Genomic DNA, 21,199 nt, shown 5'->3' on the forward strand with positions numbered 1-21,199 from the left:
AAGGGGCGGGGGGAAAAGTGGGCCGTCCCTGGGTGGATTCAAACCACCATCCTTTCGGTTAACAGCCGAACACGCTGACCGATTGCGCCACAGACACAGAGGGAGGTGTTGTGCTTGCTGCAGTCGTGCAGTTCCTTCACAGTTGCCAGAAATCATTTCCAGCACACGATTTTCTTTGTCGTTGAATGCAACATACGTGACCATTGGGGGAGCGATAGCAAGCAAGAGAGTTAGATATTGAGAGTCATAGATTGATAGCTAGCTAAATAGCTAGATAGATAGCTAGATAGATAGATAGATAGATGGATGGATGGACGGCAAGGCAAGCATCTGATTGACTGTGGTCCATGATCTGCTGATATGCTACTATTCTACTGACCATTGGGGTAGCGATACCAAGCAAGAGATTTAGATATCAAGAGTCATAGATAGATAGATAGATAGATGGATGGATGGACGGCAAGGCAAGCATCTGATTGACAGTGGTCCGTGATCTGCTGTTATGCTACTATGCTACTGACCATTGGGGGAGCGATAGCAAGCAAGAGAGTTAGATATCGAGAGTCATAGATAGATAGATAGATAGATGGATGGATGGACGGCAAGGCAAGCATCTGATTGACAGTGGTCCGTGATCTGCTGTTATGCTACTATGCTACTGACCATTGGGGGAGCGATAGCAAGCAAGAGAGTTAGATATCGAGAGTCAAAGATAGATAGATAGATAGATGGATGGATGGACGGAAAGGCAAGCATCTGATTGACAGTGGTCCGTGATCTGCTGTTATGCTACTATGCTACTTACCTAACGTCCAATTCCCATTGCCGCCCCTGGACAGTCGCAACAGGGAGCTTGTTGCTCCCGTCAACCTTACGTTTTCACCTCTGTGTGCTTCCTTTGTTGCAGCCTGCATCCAGATTTTGTTTTGTTTTGTTTTGTTTTGTTTTGTTTTGTTTTGTTTTGTTTTGTTTTGTTTTGTTTTGTTTTGTTTTGTTTTGTTTTGTTTTGTTTCTTACGCCTGAGTGTAGGCACTGGGGAATGGGAGAGTCCTGGCACCGTGGCTTAGTTGGTCAAAGCGCCTGTCTCGTAAACAGGAAACCCTGGGTTCGACTCCTAGCAGTGCCTTGGTTTATGTTGGCCTAGGCAATGGAAAGGAAGTTTCTAAACGCTCAATACATTTTTCCAAGATGGCCGTCCGCAGCAAGCAGCTTAAGGTTACTGTAGCCGCAGTCTGGCAAGGTGACCGCCAGAAGTAGAAACAATAACAAGGGGCGGGGGGAAAAGTGGGCCGTCCCTGGGTGGATTCAAACCACCATCCTTTCGGTTAACAGCCGAACACGCTGACCGATTGCGCCACAGACACAGACGGAGGTGTTGTGCTTGCTGCAGTCGTGCAGTTCCTTCACAGTTGCCAGAAATCATTTCCAGCACACGATTTTCTTTGTCGTTGAATGCAACATACGTGACCATTGGGGGAGCGATAGCAAGCAAGAGAGTTAGATATTGAGAGTCATAGATTGATAGCTAGCTAAATAGCTAGATAGATAGCTAGATAGATGGATGGATGGACGGCAAGGCAAGCATCTGATTGACAGTGGTCCGTGATCTGCTGTTATGCTACTATGCTACTGACCATTGGGGGAGCGATAGCAAGCAAGAGAGTTAGATATCGAGAGTCATAGATAGATAGATAGATAGATGGATGGATGGACGGCAAGGCAAGCATCTGATTGACAGTGGTCCGTGATCTGCTGTTATGCTACTATGCTACTGACCATTGGGGGAGCGATAGCAAGCAAGAGAGTTAGATATCGAGAGTCATAGATAGATAGATAGATAGATGGATGGATGGACGGCAAGGCAAGCATCTGATTGACAGTGGTCCGTGATCTGCTGTTATGCTACTATGCTACTGACCATTGGGGGAGCGATAACAAGCAAGAGAGTTAGATATCGAGAGTCAAAGATAGATAGATAGATAGATGGATGGATGGACGGAAAGGCAAGCATCTGATTGACAGTGGTCCGTGATCTGCTGTTATGCTACTATGCTACTTACCTAACGTCCAATTCCCATTGCCGCCCCTGGACAGTCGCAACAGGGAGCTTGTTGCTCCCGTCAACCTTACGTTTTCACCTCTGTGTGCTTCCTTTGTTGCAGCCTGCATCCAGATTTTGTTTTGTTTTGTTTTGTTTTGTTTTGTTTTGTTTTGTTTTGTTTTGTTTTGTTTTGTTTTGTTTTGTTTTGTTTTGTTTTGTTTTGTTTCTTACGCCTGAGTGTAGGCACTGGGGAATGGGAGAGTCCTGGCACCGTGGCTTAGTTGGTCAAAGCGCCTGTCTCGTAAACAGGAAACCCTGGGTTTGACTCCTAGCAGTGCCTTGGTTTATGTTGGCCTAGGCAATGGAAAGGAAGTTTCTAAACGCTCAATACATTTTTCCAAGATGGCCGTCCGCAGCAAGCAGCTTAAGGTTACTGTAGCCGCAGTCTGGCAAGGTGACCGCCAGAAGTAGAAACAATAACAAGGGGCGGGGGGAAAAGTGGGCCGTCCCTGGGTGGATTCAAACCACCATCCTTTCGGTTAACAGCCGAACACGCTGACCGATTGCGCCACAGACACAGACGGAGGTGTTGTGCTTGCTGCAGTCGTGCAGTTCCTTCACAGTTGCCAGAAATCATTTCCAGCACACGATTTTCTTTGTCGTTGAATGCAACATACGTGACCATTGGGGGAGCGATAGCAAGCAAGAGAGTTAGATATTGAGAGTCATAGATTGATAGCTAGCTAAATAGCTAGATAGATAGCTAGATAGATGGATGGATGGACGGCAAGGCAAGCATCTGATTGACTGTGGTCCATGATCTGCTGATATGCTACTATTCTACTGACCATTGGGGTAGCGATAGCAAGCAAGAGAGTTAGATATCAAGAGTCATAGATAGATAGATAGATAGATGGATGGATGGACGGCAAGGCAAGCATCTGATTGACAGTGGTCCGTGATCTGCTGTTATGCTACTATGCTACTGACCATTGGGGGAGCGATAGCAAGCAAGAGAGTTAGATATCGAGAGTCATAGATAGATAGATAGATAGATGGATGGATGGACGGCAAGGCAAGCATCTGATTGACAGTGGTCCGTGATCTGCTGTTATGCTACTATGCTACTGACCATTGGGGGAGCGATAGCAAGCAAGAGAGTTAGATATCGAGAGTCATAGATAGATAGATAGATAGATAGATGGATGGATGGACGGCAAGGCAAGCATCTTATTGACAGTGGTCCGTGATCTGCTGTTATGCTACTATGCTACTGACCATTGGGGGAGCGATAGCAAGCAAGAGAGTTAGATATCGAGAGTCAAAGATAGATAGATAGATAGATGGATGGATGGACGGAAAGGCAAGCATCTGATTGACAGTGGTCCGTGATCTGCTGTTATGCTACTATGCTACTTACCTACCGTCCAATTCCCATTGCCGCCCCTGGACAGTCGCAACAGGGAGCTTGTTGCTCCCGTCAACCTTACGTTTTCACCTCTGTGTGCTTCCTTTGTTGCAGCCTGCATCCAGATTTTGTTTTGTTTTGTTTTGTTTTGTTTTGTTTTGTTTTGTTTTGTTTTGTTTTGTTTTGTTTTGTTTTGTTTTGTTTTGTTTTGTTTTGTTTTGTTTTGTTTTGTTTTGTTTCTTACGCCTGAGTGTAGGTTCTGGGGAATGGGAGAGTCCTGGCACCGTGGCTTAGTTGGTCAAAGCGCCTGTCTCGTAAACAGGAAACCCTGGGTTCGACTCCTAGCAGTGCCTTGGTTTATGTTGGCCTAGGCAATGGAAAGGAAGTTTCTAAACGCTCAATACATTTTTCCAAGATGGCGGTCCGCAGCAAGCAGCTTAAGGTTACTGTAGCCGCAGTCTGGCAAGGTGACCGCCAGAAGTAGAAACAATAACAAGGGGCGGGGGGAAAAGTGGGCCGTCCCTGGGTGGATTCAAACCACCATCCTTTCGATTAACAGCCGAACACGCTGACCGATTGCGCCACAGACACAGACGGAGGTGTTGTGCTTGCTGCAGTCGTGCAGTTCCTTCACAGTTGCCAGAAATCATTTCCAGCACACGATTTTCTTTGTCGTTGAATGCAACATACGTGACCATTGGGGGAGCGATAGCAAGCAAGAGAGTTAGATATTGAGAGTCATAGATTGATAGCTAGCTAAATAGCTAGATAGATAGCTAGATTGATAGATAGATAGATGGATGGATGGACGGCAAGGCAAGCATCTGATTGACTGTGGTCCATGATCTGCTGATATGCTACTATTCTACTGACCATTGGGGTAGCGATAGCAAGCAAGAGAGTTAGATATCAAGAGTCATAGATAGATAGATAGATAGATGGATGGATGGACGGCAAGGCAAGCATCTGATTGACAGTGGTCCGTGATCTACTGTTATGCTACTATGCTACTGACCATTGGGGGAGCGATAGCAAGCAAGAGAGTTAGATATCGAGAGTCATAGATAGATAGATAGATAGATGGATGGATGGACGGCAAGGCAAGCATCTGATTGACAGTGGTCCGTGATCTGCTGTTATGCTACTATGCTACTGACCATTGGGGGAGCGATAGCAAGCAAGAGAGTTAGATATCGAGAGTCATAGATAGATAGTTAGATAGATGGATGGATGGATGGACGGCAAGGCAAGCATCTGATTGACAGTGGTCCGTGATCTGCTGTTATGCTACTATGCTACTGACCATTGGGGGAGCGATAGCAAGCAAGAGAGTTAGATATCGAGAGTCATAGATAGGTAGATAGATAGATGGATGGATGGATGGACGGCAAGGCAAGCATCTGATTGACAGTGGTCCGTGATCTGCTGTTATGCTACTATGCTACTGACCATTGGGGGAGCGATAGCAAGCAAGAGAGTTAGATATCGAGAGTCAAAGATAGATAGATAGATAGATGGATGGATGGACGGAAAGGCAAGCATCTGATTGACAGTGGTCCGTGATCTGCTGTTATGCTACTATGCTACTTACCTAACGTCCAATTCCCATTGCCGCCCCTGGACAGTCGCAACAGGGAGCTTGTTGCTCCCGTCAACCTTACGTTTTCACCTCTGTGTGCTTCCTTTGTTGCAGCCTGCATCCAGATTTTGTTTTGTTTTGTTTTGTTTTGTTTTGTTTTGTTTTGTTTCTTACGCCTGAGTGTAGGCACTGGGGAATGGGAGAGTCCTGGCACCGTGGCTTAGTTGGTCAAAGCGCCTGTCTCGTAAACAGGAAACCCTGGGTTCGACTCCTAGCAGTGCCTTGGTTTATGTTGGCCTAGGCAATGGAAAGGAAGTTTCGAAACACTCAATACATTTTTCCAAGATGGCCGTCCGCAGCAAGCAGCTTAAGGTTACTGTAGCCGCAGTCTGGCAAGGTGACCGCCAGAAGTAGAAACAATAACAAGGGGCGGGGGGAAAAGTGGGCCGTCCCTGGGTGGATTCAAACCACCATGCTTTCGGTTAACAGCCGAACACGCTGACCGATTGCGCCACAGACACAGACGGAGGTGTTGTGCTTGCTGCAGTCGTGCAGTTCCTTCACAGTTGTCAGAAATCATTTCCAGCACACGATTTTCTTTGTCGTTGAATGCAACATACGTGACCATTGGGGGAGCGATAGCAAGCAAGAGAGTTAGATATTGAGAGTCATAGATTGATAGCTAGCTAAATAGCTAGATAGATAGATAGATAGATAGATAGATGGACGGCAAGGCAAGCATGTGATTGACTTGGTCCATGATCTGCTGATATGCTACTATTCTACTGACCATTGGGGTAGCGATAGCAAGCAAGAGAGTTAGATATCAAGAGTCATAGATAGATAGATAGATAGATGGATGGATGGACGGCAAGGCAAGCATCTGATTGACAGTGGTCCGTGATCTGCTGTTATGCTACTATGCTACTGACCATTGGGGGAGCGATAGCAAGCAAGAGAGTTAGATATCGAGAGTCATAGATAGATAGATAGATAGATGGATGGATGGACGGCAAGGCAAGCATCTGATTGACAGTGGTCCGTGATCTGCTGTTATGCTACTATGCTACTTACCTAACGTCCAATTCCCATTGCCGCCCCTGGACAGTCGCAACAGGGAGCTTGTTGCTCCCGTCAACCTTACGTTTTCACCTCTGTGTGCTTCCTTTGTTGCAGCCTGCATCCAGATTTTGTTTTGTTTTGTTTTGTTTTGTTTTGTTTTGTTTTGTTTTGTTTTGTTTTGTTTTGTTTTGTTTTGTTTTGTTTTGTTTTGTTTTGTTTTGTTTTGTTTTGTTTCTTACGCCTGAGTGTAGGCACTGGGGAATGGGAGAGTCCTGCCACCGTGGCTTAGTTGGTCAAAGCGCCTGTCTCGTAAACAGGAAACCCTGGGTTCGACTCCTAGCAGTGCCTTGGTTTATGTTGGCCTAGGCAATGGAAAGGAAGTTTCTAAACGCTCAATACATTTTTCCAAGATGGCCGTCCGCAGCAAGCAGCTTAAGGTTACTGCAGCCGCAGTCTGGCAAGGTGACCGCCAGAAGTAGAAACAATAACAAGGGGCGGGGGGAAAAGTGGGCCGTCCCTGGGTGGATTCAAACCACCATCTTTTCGGTTAACAGCCGAACACGCTGACCGATTGCGCCACAGACACAGACGGAGGTGTTGTGCTTGCTGCAGTCGTGCAGTTCCTTCACAGTTGCCAGAAATCATTTCCAGCACACGATTTTCTTTGTCGTTGAATGCAACATACGTGACCATTGGGGGAGCGATAGCAAGCAAGAGAGTTAGATATTGAGAGTCATAGATTGATAGCTAGCTAAATAGCTAGATAGATAGCTAGATAGATAGATAGATAGATGGATGGATGGACGGCAAGGCAAGCATCTGATTGACAGTGGTCCGTGATCTGCTGTTATGCTACTATGCTACTGACCATTGGGGGAGCGATAGCAAGCAAGAGAGTTAGATATCGAGAGTCATAGATAGATAGATAGATAGATGGATGGATGGACGGCAAGGCAAGCATCTGATTGACAGTGGTCCGTGATCTGCTGTTATGCTACTATGCTACTGACCATTGGGGGAGCGATAGCAAGCAAGAGAGTTAGATATCGAGAGTCAAAGATAGATAGATAGATAGATGGATGGATGGACGGAAAGGCAAGCATCTGATTGACAGTGGTCCGTGATCTGCTGTTATGCTACTATGCTACTTACCTAACGTCCAATTCCCATTGCCGCCCCTGGACAGTCGCAACAGGGAGCTTGTTGCTCCCGTCAACCTTACGTTTTCACCTCTGTGTGCTTCCTTTGTTGCAGCCTGCATCCAGATTTTGTTTTGTTTTGTTTTGTTTTGTTTTGTTTTGTTTTGTTTTGTTTTGTTTTGTTTTGTTTTGTTTTGTTTTGTTTTGTTTTGTTTTGTTTTGTTTTGTTTCTTACGCCTGAGTGTAGGCACTGGGGAATGGGAGAGTCCTGGCACCGTGGCTTAGTTGGTCAAAGCGCCTGTATCGTAAACAGGAAACCCTGGGTTCGACTCCTAGCAGTGCCTTGGTTTATGTTGGCCTAGGCAATGGAAAGGAAGTTTCTAAACACTCAATACATTTTTCCAAGATGGCCGTCCGCAGCAAGCAGCTTAAGGTTACTGTAGCCGCAGTCTGGCAAGGTGACCGCCAGAAGTAGAAACAATAACAAGGGGCGGGGGGAAAAGTGGGCCGTCCCTGGGTGGATTCAAACCACCATCCTTTCGGTTAACAGCCGAACACGCTGACCGATTGCGCCACAGACACAGACGGAGGTGTTGTGCTTGCTGCAGTCGTGCAGTTCCTTCACAGTTGCCAGAAATCATTTCCAGCACATGATTTTCTTTGTCGTTGAATGCAACATACGTGACCATTGGGGGAGCGATAGCAAGCAAGAGAGTTAGATATTGAGAGTCATAGATTGATAGCTAGCTAAATAGCTAGATAGATAGCTAGATAGATGGATGGATGGACGGCAAGGCAAGCATCTGATTGACAGTGGTCCATGATCTGCTGATATGCTACTATTCTACTGACCATTGGGGTAGTGATAGCAAGCAAGAGAGTTAGATATCAAGAGTCATAGATAGATAGATAGTTAGATGGATGGATGGACGGCAAGGCAAGCATCTGATTGACAGTGGTCCGTGATCTGCTGTTATGCTACTATGCTACTGACCATTGGGGGAGCGATAGCAAGCAAGAGAGTTAGATATCGAGAGTCATAGATAGATAGATAGATAGATGGATGGATGGACGGCAAGGCAAGCATCTGATTGACAGTGGTCCGTGATCTGCTGTTATGCTACTATGCTACTGACCATTGGGGGAGCGATAGCAAGCAAGAGAGTTAGATATCGAGAGTCATAGATAGATAGATAGATAGATGGATGGATGGACGGCAAGGCAAGCATCTGATTGACAGTGGTCCGTGATCTGCTGTTATGCTACTATGCTACTGACCATTGGGGGAGCGATAGCAAGCAAGAGAGTTAGATATCGAGAGTCATATATAGATAGATAGATAGATGGATGGATGGACGGCAAGGCAAGCATCTGATTGACAGTGGTCCGTGATCTGCTGTTATGCTACTATGCTACTGACCATTGGGGGAGCGATAGCAAGCAAGAGAGTTAGATATCGAGAGTCAAAGATAGATAGATAGATAGATGGATGGATGGACGGAAAGGCAAGCATCTGATTGACAGTGGTCCGTGATCTGCTGTTATGCTACTATGCTACTTACCTAACGTCCAATTCCCATTGCCGCCCCTGGACAGTCGCAACAGGGAGCTTGTTGCTCCCGTCAACCTTACGTTTTCACCTCTGTGTGCTTCCTTTGTTGCAGCCTGCATCCAGATTTTGTTTTGTTTTGTTTTGTTTTGTTTTGTTTTGTTTTGTTTTGTTTTGTTTTGGTTTGGTTTGGTTTGTTTTGTTTTGGTTTGTTTTGTTTCTTACGCCTGAGTGTAGGCACTGGGGAATGGGAGAGTCCTGGCACCGTGGCTTAGTTGGTCAAAGCGCATGTCTTGTAAACAGGATACCCTGGGTTCAATTCCTAACAGTGCCTTGGTTTATGTTGGCCTAGGCAATGGAAAGGAAGTTTCTAAACGCTCAATACATTTTTCCAAGATGGCCGTCCGCAGCAAGCAGCTTAAGGTTACTGTAGCCGCAGTCTGGCAAGGTGACCGCCAGAAGTAGAAACAATAACAAGGGGCGGGGGGAAAATTCGGCCGTCCCTGGGTGGATTCAAACCACCATCCTTTCGGTTAACAGCCGAACACGCTGACCGATTGCGCCACAGACACAGACGGAGGTGTTTTGCTTGCTGCAGTCGTGCAGTTCCTTCACAGTTGCCAGAAATCATTTCCAGCACACGATTTTCTTTGTCGTTGAATGCAACATACGTGACCATTGGGGGAGCGATAGCAAGCAAGAGAGTTAGATATTGAGAGTCATAGATGGATGGATGGATGGACGGCAAGGCAAGCATCTGATTGACAGTGGTCCGTGATCTGCTGTTATGCTACTATGCTACTGACCATTGGGGGAGCGATAGCAAGCAAGAGAGTTAGATATCGAGAGTCAAAGATAGATAGATAGATAGATGGATGGATGGACGGAAAGGCAAGCATCTGATTGACAGTGGTCCGTGATCTGCTGTTATGCTACTATGCTACTTACCTAACGTCCAATTCCCATTGCCGCCCCTGGACAGTCGCAACAGGGAGCTTGTTGCTCCCGTCAACCTTACGTTTTCACCTCTGTGTGCTTCCTTTGTTGCAGCCTGCATCCAGATTTTGTTTTGTTTTGTTTTGTTTTGTTTTGTTTTGTTTTGTTTTGTTTTGTTTTGTTTTGTTTTGTTTTGTTTTGTTCTGTTTTGTTTTGTTTTGTTTTGGTTTGTTGTTTTGTTTCTTACGCCTGAGTGTAGGCACTGGGGAATGGGAGAGTCCTGGCACCGTGGCTTAGTTGGTCAAAGCGCCTGTCTCGTAAACAGGAAACCCTGGGTTCGACTCCTAGCAGTGCCTTGGTTTATGTTGGCCTAGGCAATGGAAAGGAAGTTTCGAAACACTCAATACATTTTTCCAAGATGGCCGTCCGCAGCAAGCAGCTTAAGGTTACTGTAGCCGCAGTCTGGCAAGGTGACCGCCAGAAGTAGAAACAATAACAAGGGGCGGGGGGAAAAGTGGGCCGTCCCTGGGTGGATTCAAACCACCATCCTTTCGGTTAACAGCCGAACACGCTGACCGATTGCGCAACAGACACAGACGGAGGTGTTGTGCTTGCTGCAGTCGTGCAGTTCCTTCACAGTTGCCAGAAATCATTTCCAGCACACGATTTTCTTTGTCGTTGAATGCAACATACGTGACCATTGGGGGAGCGATAGCAAGCAAGAGAGTTAGATATTGAGAGTCATAGATTGATAGCTAGCTAAATAGCTAGATAGATAGCTAGATAGATAGATAGATAGATGGATGGATGGACGGCAAGGCAAGCATCTGATTGACTGTGGTCCATGATCTGCTGATATGCTACTATTCTACTGACCATTGGGGTAGCGATAGCAAGCAAGAGAGTTAGATATCAAGAGTCATAGATAGATAGATAGATAGATGGATGGATGGACGGCAAGGCAAGCATCTGATTGACAGTGGTCCGTGATCTGCTGTTATGCTACTATGCTACTGACCATTGGGGGAGCGATAGCAAGCAAGAGAGTTAGATATCGAGAGTCATAGATAGATAGATAGATAGATGGATGGATGGACGGCAAGGCAAGCATCTGATTGACAGTGGTCCGTGATCTGCTGTTATGCTACTATGCTACTGACCATTGGGGGAGCGATAGCAAGCAAGAGAGTTAGATATCGAGAGTCATAGATAGATAGATAGATAGATGGATGGATGGACGGCAAGGCAAGCATCTGATTGACAGTGGTCCGTGATCTGCTGTTATGCTACTATGCTACTGACCATTGGGGGAGCGATAGCAAGCAAGAGAGTTAGATATCGAGAGTCATAGATAGATAGATAGATAGATGGATGGATGGATGGACGGCAAGGCAAGCATCTGATTGACAGTGGTCCGTGATCTGCTGTTATGCTACTATGCTACTGACCATTGGGGGAGCGATAGCAAGCAAGAGAGTTAGATATCGAGAGTCATAGATAGATAGATAGATAGATGGATGGATGGATGGACGGCAAGGCAAGCATCTGATTGACAGTGGTCCGTGATCTGCTGTTATGCTACTATGCTACTGACCATTGGGGGAGCGATAGCAAGCAAGAGAGTTAGATATCGAGAGTCATAGATAGATAGCTAGCTAGATAAATAGATGGATGGACGGCAAGGCAAGCATCTGATTGACAGTGGTCCGTGATCTGCTGTTATGCTACTATGCTACTGACCATTGGGGAAGCGATAGCAAGCAAGAGAGTTAGATATCGAGAGTCATAGATAGATAGATAGATAGATAGATAGATGGATGGATGGATGGATGGACGGCAAGGCAAGCATCTGATTGACAGTGGTCCGTGATCTGCTGTTATGCTACTATGCTACTGACCATTGGGGGAGCGATAGCAAGCAAGAGAGTTAGATATCGAGAGTCATAGATAGATAGATAGATAGATAGATGGATGGATGGACGGCAAGGCAAGCATCTGATTGACAGTGGTCCGTGATCTGCTGTTATGCTACTATGCTACTGACCATTGGGGGAGCGATAGCAAGCAAGAGAGTTAGATATCGAGAGTCATAGATAGATAGATAGATAGATGGATGGATGGACGGAAAGGCAAGCATCTGATTGACAGTGGTCCGTGATCTGCTGTTATGCTACTATGCTACTTACCTAACGTCCAATTCCCATTGCCGCCCCTGGACAGTCGCAACAGGGAGCTTGTTGCTCCCGTCAACCTTACGTTTTCACCTCTGTGTGCTTCCTTTGTTGCAGCCTGCATCCAGATTTTGTTTTGTTTTGTTTTGTTTTGTTTTGTTTTGTTTTGTTTTGTTTTGTTTTGTTTTGTTTTGTTTTGTTTTGTTTTGTTTTGTTTTGTTTTGTTTTGTTTTGTTGTTTTGTTTCTTACGCCTGAGTGTAGGCACTGGGGAATGGGAGAGTCCTGGCACCGTGGCTTAGTTGGTCAAAGCGCCTGTCTCGTAAACAGGAAACCCTGGGTTCGACTCCTAGCAGTGCCTTGGTTTATGTTGGCCTAGGCAATGGAAAGGAAGTTTCAAAACACTCAATACATTTTTCCAAGATGGCCGTCCGCAGCAAGCAGCTTAAGGTTACTGTAGCCGCAGTCTGGCAAGGTGACCGCCAGAAGTAGAAACAATAACAAGGGGCGGGGGGAAAAGTGGGCCGTCCCTGGGTGGATTCAAACCACCATCCTTTCGGTTAACAGCCGAACACGCTGACCGATTGCGCAACAGACACAGACGGAGGTGTTGTGCTTGCTGCAGTCGTGCAGTTCCTTCACAGTTGCCAGAAATCATTTCCAGCACACGATTTTCTTTGTTGTTGAATGCAACATACGTGACCATTGGGGGAGCGATAGCAAGCAAGAGAGTTAGATATTGAGAGTCATAGATTGATAGCTAGCTAAAAAGCTAGATAGATAGCTAGATAGATAGATAGATAGATGGATGGATGGACGGCAAGGCAAGCATCTGATTGACTGTGGTCCATGATCTGCTGATATGCTACTATTCTACTGACCATTGGGGTAGCGATAGCAAGCAAGAGAGTTAGATATCAAGAGTCATAGATAGATAGATAGATAGATGGATGGATGGATGGACGGCAAGGCAAGCATCTGATTGACAGTGGTCCGTGATCTGCTGTTATGCTACTATGCTACTGACCATTGGGGGAGCGATAGCAAGCAAGAGAGTTAGATATCGAGAGTCATAGATAGATAGATAGATAGATGGATGGATGGACGGCAAGGCAAGCATCTGATTGACAGTGGTCCGTGATCTGCTGTTATGCTACTATGCTACTGACCATTGGGGGAGCGATAGCAAGCAAGAGAGTTAGATATCGAGAGTCATAGATAGATAGATAGATAGATGGATGGATGGATGGACGGCAAGGCAAGCATCTGATTGACAGTGGTCCGTGATCTGCTGTTATGCTACTATGCTACTGACCATTGGGGGAGCGATAGCAAGCAAGAGAGTTAGATATCGAGAGTCATAGATAGATAGATAGATAGATGGATGGATGGATGGACGGCAAGGCAAGCATCTGATTGACAGTGGTCCGTGATCTGCTGTTATGCTACTATGCTACTGACCATTGGGGGAGCGATAGCAAGCAAGAGAGTTAGATATCGAGAGTCATAGATAGATAGATAGATAGATGGATGGATGGATGGACGGCAAGGTAAGCATCTGTTTTACAAGTGGTCCGTGATCTGCTGTTATGCTACTATGCTACTGACCATTGGGGAAGCGATAGCAAGCAAGAGAGTTAGATATCGAGAGTCATAGATAGATAGATAGATAGATAGATAGATAGATAGATAGATGGATGGATGGATGGATGGACGGCAAGGCAAGCATCTGATTGACAGTGGTCCGTGATCTGCTGTTATGCTACTATGCTACTGACCATTGGGGGAGCGATAGCAAGCAAGAGAGTTAGATATCGAGAGTCATAGATAGATAGATAGATAGATAGATGGATGGATGGACGGCAAGGCAAGCATCTGATTGACAGTGGTCCGTGATCTGCTGTTATGCTACTATGCTACTGACCATTGGGGGAGCGATAGCAAGCAAGAGAGTTAGATATCGAGAGTCATAGATAGATAGATAGATAGATGGATGGATGGACGGAAAGGCAAGCATCTGATTGACAGTGGTCCGTGATCTGCTGTTATGCTACTATGCTACTTACCTAACGTCCAATTCCCATTGCCGCCCCTGGACAGTCGCAACAGGGAGCTTGTTGCTCCCGTCAACCTTACGTTTTCACCTCTGTGTGCTTCCTTTGTTGCAGCCTGCATCCAGATTTTGTTTTGTTTTGTTTTGTTTTGTTTTGTTTTGTTTTGTTTTGTTTTGTTTTGTTTTGTTTTGTTTTGTTTTGTTTTGTTTTGTTTTGTTTTGTTTTGTTGTTTTGTTTCTTACGCCTGAGTGTAGGCACTGGGGAATGGGAGAGTCCTGGCACCGTGGCTTAGTTGGTCAAAGCGCCTGTCTCGTAAACAGGAAACCCTGGGTTCGACTCCTAGCAGTGCCTTGGTTTATGTTGGCCTAGGCAATGGAAAGGAAGTTTCTAAACGCTCAATCCATTTTTCCAAGATGGCCGTCCGCAGCAAGCAGCTTAAGGTTACTGTAGCCGCAGTCTGGCAAGGTGACCGCCAGAAGTAGAAACAATAACAAGGGGCGGGGGGAAAAGTGGGCCGTCCCTGGGTGGATTCAAACCACCATCCTTTCGGTTAACAGCCGAACACGCTGACCGATTGCGCAACAGACACAGACGGAGGTGTTGTGCTTGCTGCAGTCGTGCTGTTCCTTCACAGTTGCCAGAAATCATTTCCAGCACACGATTTTCTTTGTTGTTGAATGCAACATACGTGACCATTGGGGGAGAGATAGCAAGCAAGAGAGTTAGATATTGAGAGTCATAGATTGATAGCTAGCTAAATAGCTAGATAGATAGCTAGATAGATAGATAGATAGATGGATGGATGGACGGCAAGGCAAGCATCTGATTGACTGTGGTCCATGATCTGCTGATATGCTACTATTCTACTGACCATTGGGGTAGCGATAGCAAGCAAGAGAGTTAGATATCAAGAGTCATAGATAGATAGATAGATAGATGGATGGATGGACGGCAAGGCAAGCATCTGATTGATAGTGGTCCGTGATCTGCTGTTATGCTACTATGCTACTGACCATTGGGGGAGCGATAGCAAGCAAGATAGTTAGATATCAAGAGTCATAGATAGATAGATAGATAGATGGATGGATGGACGGCAAGGCAAGCATCTGATTGACAGTGGTCCGTGATCTGCTGTTATGCTACTATGCTACTGACCATTGGGGGAGCGATAGCAAGCAAGAGAGTTAGATATCGAGAGTCATAGATAGATAGATAGATAGATGGATGGATGGACAGCAAGGCAAGCATCTGATTGACAGTGGTCCGTGATCTGCTGTTATGCTACTATGCTACTGACCATTGGGGGAGCGATAGCAAGCAAGAGAGTTAGATATCGAGAGTCATAGATAGATAGATAGATAGATGGATGGATGGACGGCAAGGCAAGCATCTGATTGACAGTGGTCCGTGATCTGCTGTTATGCTACTATGCTACTGACCATTGGGGGAGCGATAGCAAGCAAGAGAGTTAGATATCGAGAGTCATAGATAGATAGATAGATAGATGGATGGATGGACGGCAAGGCAAGCATCTGATTGTCAGTGGTCCGTGATCTGCTGTTATGCTACTATGCTACTGACCATTGGGGGAGCGATAGCAAGCAAGAGAGTTAGATATCGAGAGTCATAGATAGATAGATAGATAGATGGATGGATGGATGGACGGCAAGGCAAGCATCTGATTGACAGTGGTCCGTGATCTGCTGTTATGCTACTATGCTACTGACCATTGGGGGAGCGATAGCAAGCAAGAGAGTTAGATATCGAGAGTCATAGATAGATAGATAGATAGATGGATGGATGGACGGCAAGGCAAGCATCTGATTGACAGTGGTCCGTGATCTGCTGTTATGCTACTATGCTACTGACCATTGGGGGAGCGATAGCAAGCAAGAGAGTTAGATATCGAGAGTCATAGATAGATAGATAGATAGATGGATGGATGGACAGCAAGGCAAGCATCTGATTGACAGTGGTCCGTGATCTGCTGTTATGCTACTATGCTACTGACCATTGGGGGAGCGATAGCAAGCAAGAGAGTTAGATATCGAGAGTCATAGATAGATAGATAGATAGATGGATGGATGGACGGCAAGGCAAGCATCTGATTGACAGTGGTCCGTGATCTGCTGTTATGCTACTATGCTACTGACCATTGGGGGAGCGATAGCAAGCAAGAGAGTTAGATATCGAGAGTCATAGATAGATAGATAGATAGATGGATGGATGGACGGCAAGGCAAGCATCTGATTGTCAGTGGTCCGTGATCTGCTGTTATGCTACTATGCTACTGACCATTGGGGGAGCGATAGCAAGCAAGAGAGTTAGATATCGAGAGTCATAGATAGATAGATAGATAGATGGATGGATGGATGGACGGCAAGGCAAGCATCTGATTGACAGTGGTCCGTGATCTGCTGTTATGCTACTATGCTACTGACCATTGGGGGAGCGATAGCAAGCAAGAGAGTTAGATATCGAGAGTCATAGATAGATAGATAGATAGATGGATGGATGGATGGACGGCAAGGCAAGCATCTGATTGACAGTGGTCCGTGATCTGCTGTTATGCTACTATGCTACTGACCATTGGGGGAGCGATAGCAAGCAAGAGAGTTAGATATCGAGAGTCATAGATAGATAGATAGATAGATGGATGGATGGACGGAAAGGCAAGCATCTGATTGACAGTGGTCCGTGATCTGCTGTTATGCTACTATGCTACTTACCTAACGTCCAATTCCCATTGCCGCCCCTGGACAGTCGCAACAGGGAGCTTGTTGCTCCCGTCAACCTTACGTTTTCACCTCTGTGTGCTTCCTTTGTTGCAGCCTGCATCCAGATTTTGTTTTGTTTTGTTTTGTTTTGTTTTGTTTTGTTTTGTTTTGTTTTGTTTTGTTTTGTTTTGTTTTGTTTTGTTTTGTTTTGTTTTGTTTTGTTTTGTTGTTTTGTTTCTTACGCCTGAGTGTAGGCACTGGGGAATGGGAGAGTCCTGGCACCGTGGCTTAGTTGGTCAAAGCGCCTGTCTCGTAAACAGGAAACCCTGGGTTCGACTCCTAGCAGTGCCTTGGTTTATGTTGGCCTAGGCAATGGAAAGGAAGTTTCAAAACACTCAATACATTTTTCCAAGATGGCCGTCCGCAGCAAGCAGCTTAAGGTTACTGTAGCCGCAGTCTGGCAAGGTGACCGCCAGAAGTAGAAACAATAACAAGGGGCGGGGGGAAAAGTGGGCCGTCCCTGGGTGGATTCAAACCACCATCCTTTCGGTTAACAGCCGAACACGCTGACCGATTGCGCAACAGACACAGACGGAGGTGTTGTGCTTGCTGCAGTCGTGCAGTTCCTTCACAGTTGCCAGAAATCATTTCCAGCACACGATTTTCTTTGTTGTTGAATGCAACATACGTGACCATTGGGGGAGCGATAGCAAGCAAGAGAGTTAGATATTGAGAGTCATAGATTGATAGCTAGCTAAATAGCTAGATAGATAGCTAGATAGATAGATAGATAGATGGATGGATGGACGGCAAGGCAAGCATCTGATTGACTGTGGTCCATGATCTGCTGATATGCTACTATTCTACTGACCATTGGGGTAGCGATAGCAAGCAAGAGAGTTAGATATCAAGAGTCATAGATAGATAGATAGATAGATGGATGGATGGATGGACGGCAAGGCAAGCATCTGATTGACAGTGGTCCGTGATCTGCTGTTATGCTACTATGCTACTGACCATTGGGGGAGCGATAGCAAGCAAGAGAGTTAGATATCGAGAGTCATAGATAGATAGATAGATAGATGGATGGATGGACGGCAAGGCAAGCATCTGATTGACAGTGGTCCGTGATCTGCTGTTATGCTACTATGCTACTGACCATTGGGGGAGCGATAGCAAGCAAGAGAGTTAGATATCGAGAGTCAAAGATAGATAGATAGATAGATGGATGGATGGACGGCAAGGCAAGCATCTGATTGACAGTGGTCCGTGATCTGCTGTTATGCTACTATGCTACTGACCATTGGGGGAGCGATAGCAAGCAAGAGAGTTAGATATCGAGAGTCATAGATAGATAGATAGATAGATGGATGGATGGACGGCAAGGCAAGCATCTGATTGACAGTGGTCCGTGATCTGCTGTTATGCTACTATGCTACTGACCATTGGGGGAGCGATAGCAAGCAAGAGAGTTAGATATCGAGAGTCATAGATAGATAGATAGATAGATGGATGGATGGACAGCAAGGCAAGCATCTGATTGACAGTGGTCCGTGATCTGCTGTTATGCTACTATGCTACTGACCATTGGGGGAGCGATAGCAAGCAAGAGAGTTAGATATCGAGAGTCATAGATAGATAGATAGATAGATGGATGGATGGACGGCAAGGCAAGCATCTGATTGACAGTGGTCCGTGAAATGCTGTTATGCTACTATGCTACTGACCATTGGGGGAGCGATAGCAAGCAAGAGAGTTAGATATCGAGAGTCATAGATAGATAGATAGATAGATGGATGGATGGACGGCAAGGCAAGCATCTGATTGTCAGTGGTCCGTGATCTGCTGTTATGCTACTATGCTACTGACCATTGGGGGAGCGATAGCAAGCAAGAGAGTTAGATATCGAGAGTCATAGATAGATAGATAGATAGATGGATGGATGGATGGACGGCAAGGCAAGCATCTGATTGACAGTGGTCCGTGATCTGCTGTTATGCTACTATGCTACTGACCATTGGGGGAGCGATAGCAAGCAAGAGAGTTAGATATCGAGAGTCATAGATAGATAGATAGATAGATGGATGGATGGATGGACGGCAAGGCAAGCATCTGATTGACAGTGGTCCGTGATCTGCTGTTATGCTACTATGCTACTGACCATTGGGGGAGCGATAGCAAGCAAGAGAGTTAGATATCGAGAGTCATAGATAGATAGATAGATAGATGGATGGATGGACGGAAAGGCAAGCATCTGATTGACAGTGGTCCGTGATCTGCTGTTATGCTACTATGCTACTTACCTAACGTCCAATTCCCATTGCCGCCCCTGGACAGTCGCAACAGGGAGCTTGTTGCTCCCGTCAACCTTACGTTTTCACCTCTGTGTGCTTCCTTTGTTGCAGCCTGCATCCAGATTTTGTTTTGTTTTGTTTTGTTTTGTTTTGTTTTGTTTTGTTTTGTTTTGTTTTGTTTTGTTTTGTTTTGTTTTGTTTTGTTTTGTTTTGTTTTGTTTTGTTTTGTTTTGTTTTGTTGTTTTGTTTCTTACGCCTGAGTGTAGGCACTGGGGAATGGGAGAGTCCTGGCACCGTGGCTTAGTTGGTCAAAGCGCCTGTCTCGTAAACAGGAAACCCTGGGTTCGACTCCTAGCAGTGCCTTGGTTTATGTTGGCCTAGGCAATGGAAAGGAAGTTTCAAAACACTCAATACATTTTTCCAAGATGGCCGTCCGCAGCAAGCAGCTTAAGGTTACTGTAGCCGCAGTCTGGCAAGGTGACCGCCAGAAGTAGAAACAATAACAAGGGGCGGGGGGAAAAGTGGGCCGTCCCTGGGTGGATTCAAACCACCATCCTTTCGGTTAACAGCCGAACACGCTGACCGATTGCGCAACAGACACAGACGGAGGTGTTGTGCTTGCTGCAGTCGTGCAGTTCCTTCACAGTTGCCAGAAATCATTTCCAGCACACGATTTTCTTTGTTGTTGAATGCAACATACGTGACCATTGGGGGAGCGATAGCAAGCAAGAGAGTTAGATATTGAGAGTCATAGATTGATAGCTAGCTAAATAGCTAGATAGATAGCTAGATAGATAGATAGATAGATGGATGGATGGACGGCAAGGCAAGCATCTGATTGACTGTGGTCCATGATCTGCTGATATGCTACTATTCTACTGACCATTGGGGTAGCGATAGCAAGCAAGAGAGTTAGATATCAAGAGTCATAGATAGATAGATAGATAGATGGATGGATGGATGGACGGCAAGGCAAGCATCTGATTGACAGTGGTCCGTGATCTGCTGTTATGCTACTATGCTACTGACCATTGGGGGAGCGATAGCAAGCAAGAGAGTTAGATATCGAGAGTCATAGATAGATAGATAGATAGATGGATGGATGGACGGCAAGGCAAGCATCTGATTGACAGTGGTCCGTGATCTGCTGTTATGCTACTATGCTACTGACCATTGGGGGAGCGATAGCAAGCAAGAGAGTTAGATATCGAGAGTCATAGATAGATAGATAGATAGATGGATGGATGGACGGAAAAGCAAGCATCTGATTGACAGTGGTCCGTGATCTGCTGTTATGCTACTATGCTACTTACCTAACGTCCAATTCCCATTGCCGCCCCTGGACAGTCGCAACAGGGAGCTTGTTGCTCCCGTCAACCTTACGTTTTCACCTCTGTGTGCTTCCTTTGTTGCAGCCTGCATCCAGATTTTGTTTTGTTTTGTTTTGTTTTGTTTTGTTTTGTTTTGTTTTGTTTTGTTTTGTTTTGTTTTGTTTTGTTTTGTTTTGTTTTGTTTTGTTTTGTTTTGTTTTGTTTTGTTTTGTTTTGTTTTGTTTCTTACGCCTGAGTGTAGGCACTGGGGAATGGGAGAGTCCTGGTACCGTGGCTTAGTTGGTCAAAGCGCCTGTCTCGTAAACAGGAAACCCTGGGTTCGACTCCTAGCAGTGCCTTGGTTTATGTTGGCCTAGGCAATGGAAAGGAAGTTTCTAAACGCTCAATCCTTTTTTCCAAGATGGCCGTCCGCAGCAAGCAGCTTAAGGTTACTGTAGCCGCAGTCTGGCAAGGTGACCGCCAGAAGTAGAAACAATAACAAGGGGCGGGGGGAAAAGTGGGCCGTCCCTGGGTGGATTCAAACCACCATCCTTTCGGTTAACAGCCGAACACGCTGACCGATTGCGCCACAGACACAGACGGAGGTGTTGTGCTTGCTGCAGTCGTGCTGTTCCTTCACAGTTGCCAGAAATCATTTCCAGCACACGATTTTCTTTGTCGTTGAATGCAACATACGTGACCATTGGGGGAGAGATAGCAAGCAAGAGAGTTAGATATTGAGAGTCATAGATTGATAGCTAGCTAAATAGCTAGATAGATAGCTAGATAGATAGATAGATAGATGGATGGATGGACGGCAAGGCAAGCATCTGATTGACAGTGGTCCGTGATCTGCTGTTATGCTACTATGCTACTGACCATTGGGGGAGCGATAGCAAGCAAGAGAGTTAGATATCGAGAGTCATAGATAGATAGATAGA

At 45.8% G+C, this 21,199-nt stretch overlaps 10 non-coding genes across 10 annotated transcripts; all 10 read left to right on the top strand.

Annotated features, from left to right (window-relative positions):
• The first annotated feature begins 1,052 nt into the window (after positions 1-1,052).
• On the top strand, positions 1,053-1,126 carry trnat-cgu (transfer RNA threonine (anticodon CGU)). The gene has a single exon. It is a non-coding gene; the product is annotated as a tRNA-Thr (tRNA).
• Positions 1,127-2,307: 1,181 nt separating this feature from the next.
• trnat-cgu (transfer RNA threonine (anticodon CGU)) lies at positions 2,308-2,381 on the top strand. The gene has a single exon. It is a non-coding gene; the product is annotated as a tRNA-Thr (tRNA).
• A 1,347-nt stretch (positions 2,382-3,728) lies between these two features.
• On the top strand, positions 3,729-3,802 carry trnat-cgu (transfer RNA threonine (anticodon CGU)). Its single transcript has one exon. It is a non-coding gene; the product is annotated as a tRNA-Thr (tRNA).
• Positions 3,803-5,237: 1,435 nt separating this feature from the next.
• On the top strand, positions 5,238-5,311 carry trnat-cgu (transfer RNA threonine (anticodon CGU)). The gene has a single exon. It is a non-coding gene; the product is annotated as a tRNA-Thr (tRNA).
• Positions 5,312-9,996: 4,685 nt separating this feature from the next.
• trnat-cgu (transfer RNA threonine (anticodon CGU)) lies at positions 9,997-10,070 on the top strand. Its single transcript has one exon. It is a non-coding gene; the product is annotated as a tRNA-Thr (tRNA).
• A 2,100-nt stretch (positions 10,071-12,170) lies between these two features.
• On the top strand, positions 12,171-12,244 carry trnat-cgu (transfer RNA threonine (anticodon CGU)). Its single transcript has one exon. It is a non-coding gene; the product is annotated as a tRNA-Thr (tRNA).
• A 1,970-nt stretch (positions 12,245-14,214) lies between these two features.
• trnat-cgu (transfer RNA threonine (anticodon CGU)) lies at positions 14,215-14,288 on the top strand. The gene has a single exon. It is a non-coding gene; the product is annotated as a tRNA-Thr (tRNA).
• Positions 14,289-16,931: 2,643 nt separating this feature from the next.
• On the top strand, positions 16,932-17,005 carry trnat-cgu (transfer RNA threonine (anticodon CGU)). Its single transcript has one exon. It is a non-coding gene; the product is annotated as a tRNA-Thr (tRNA).
• Positions 17,006-19,237: 2,232 nt separating this feature from the next.
• trnat-cgu (transfer RNA threonine (anticodon CGU)) lies at positions 19,238-19,311 on the top strand. Its single transcript has one exon. It is a non-coding gene; the product is annotated as a tRNA-Thr (tRNA).
• Positions 19,312-20,543: 1,232 nt separating this feature from the next.
• Positions 20,544-20,617, top strand: trnat-cgu (transfer RNA threonine (anticodon CGU)). Its single transcript has one exon. It is a non-coding gene; the product is annotated as a tRNA-Thr (tRNA).
• Positions 20,618-21,199: the final 582 nt, after the last annotated feature.

The sequence above is a fragment of the Amia ocellicauda genome, chromosome 2 (genome assembly GCF_036373705.1).
Source record: "Amia ocellicauda isolate fAmiCal2 chromosome 2, fAmiCal2.hap1, whole genome shotgun sequence".
NCBI classification, from domain to species: domain Eukaryota; kingdom Metazoa; phylum Chordata; class Actinopteri; order Amiiformes; family Amiidae; genus Amia; species Amia ocellicauda.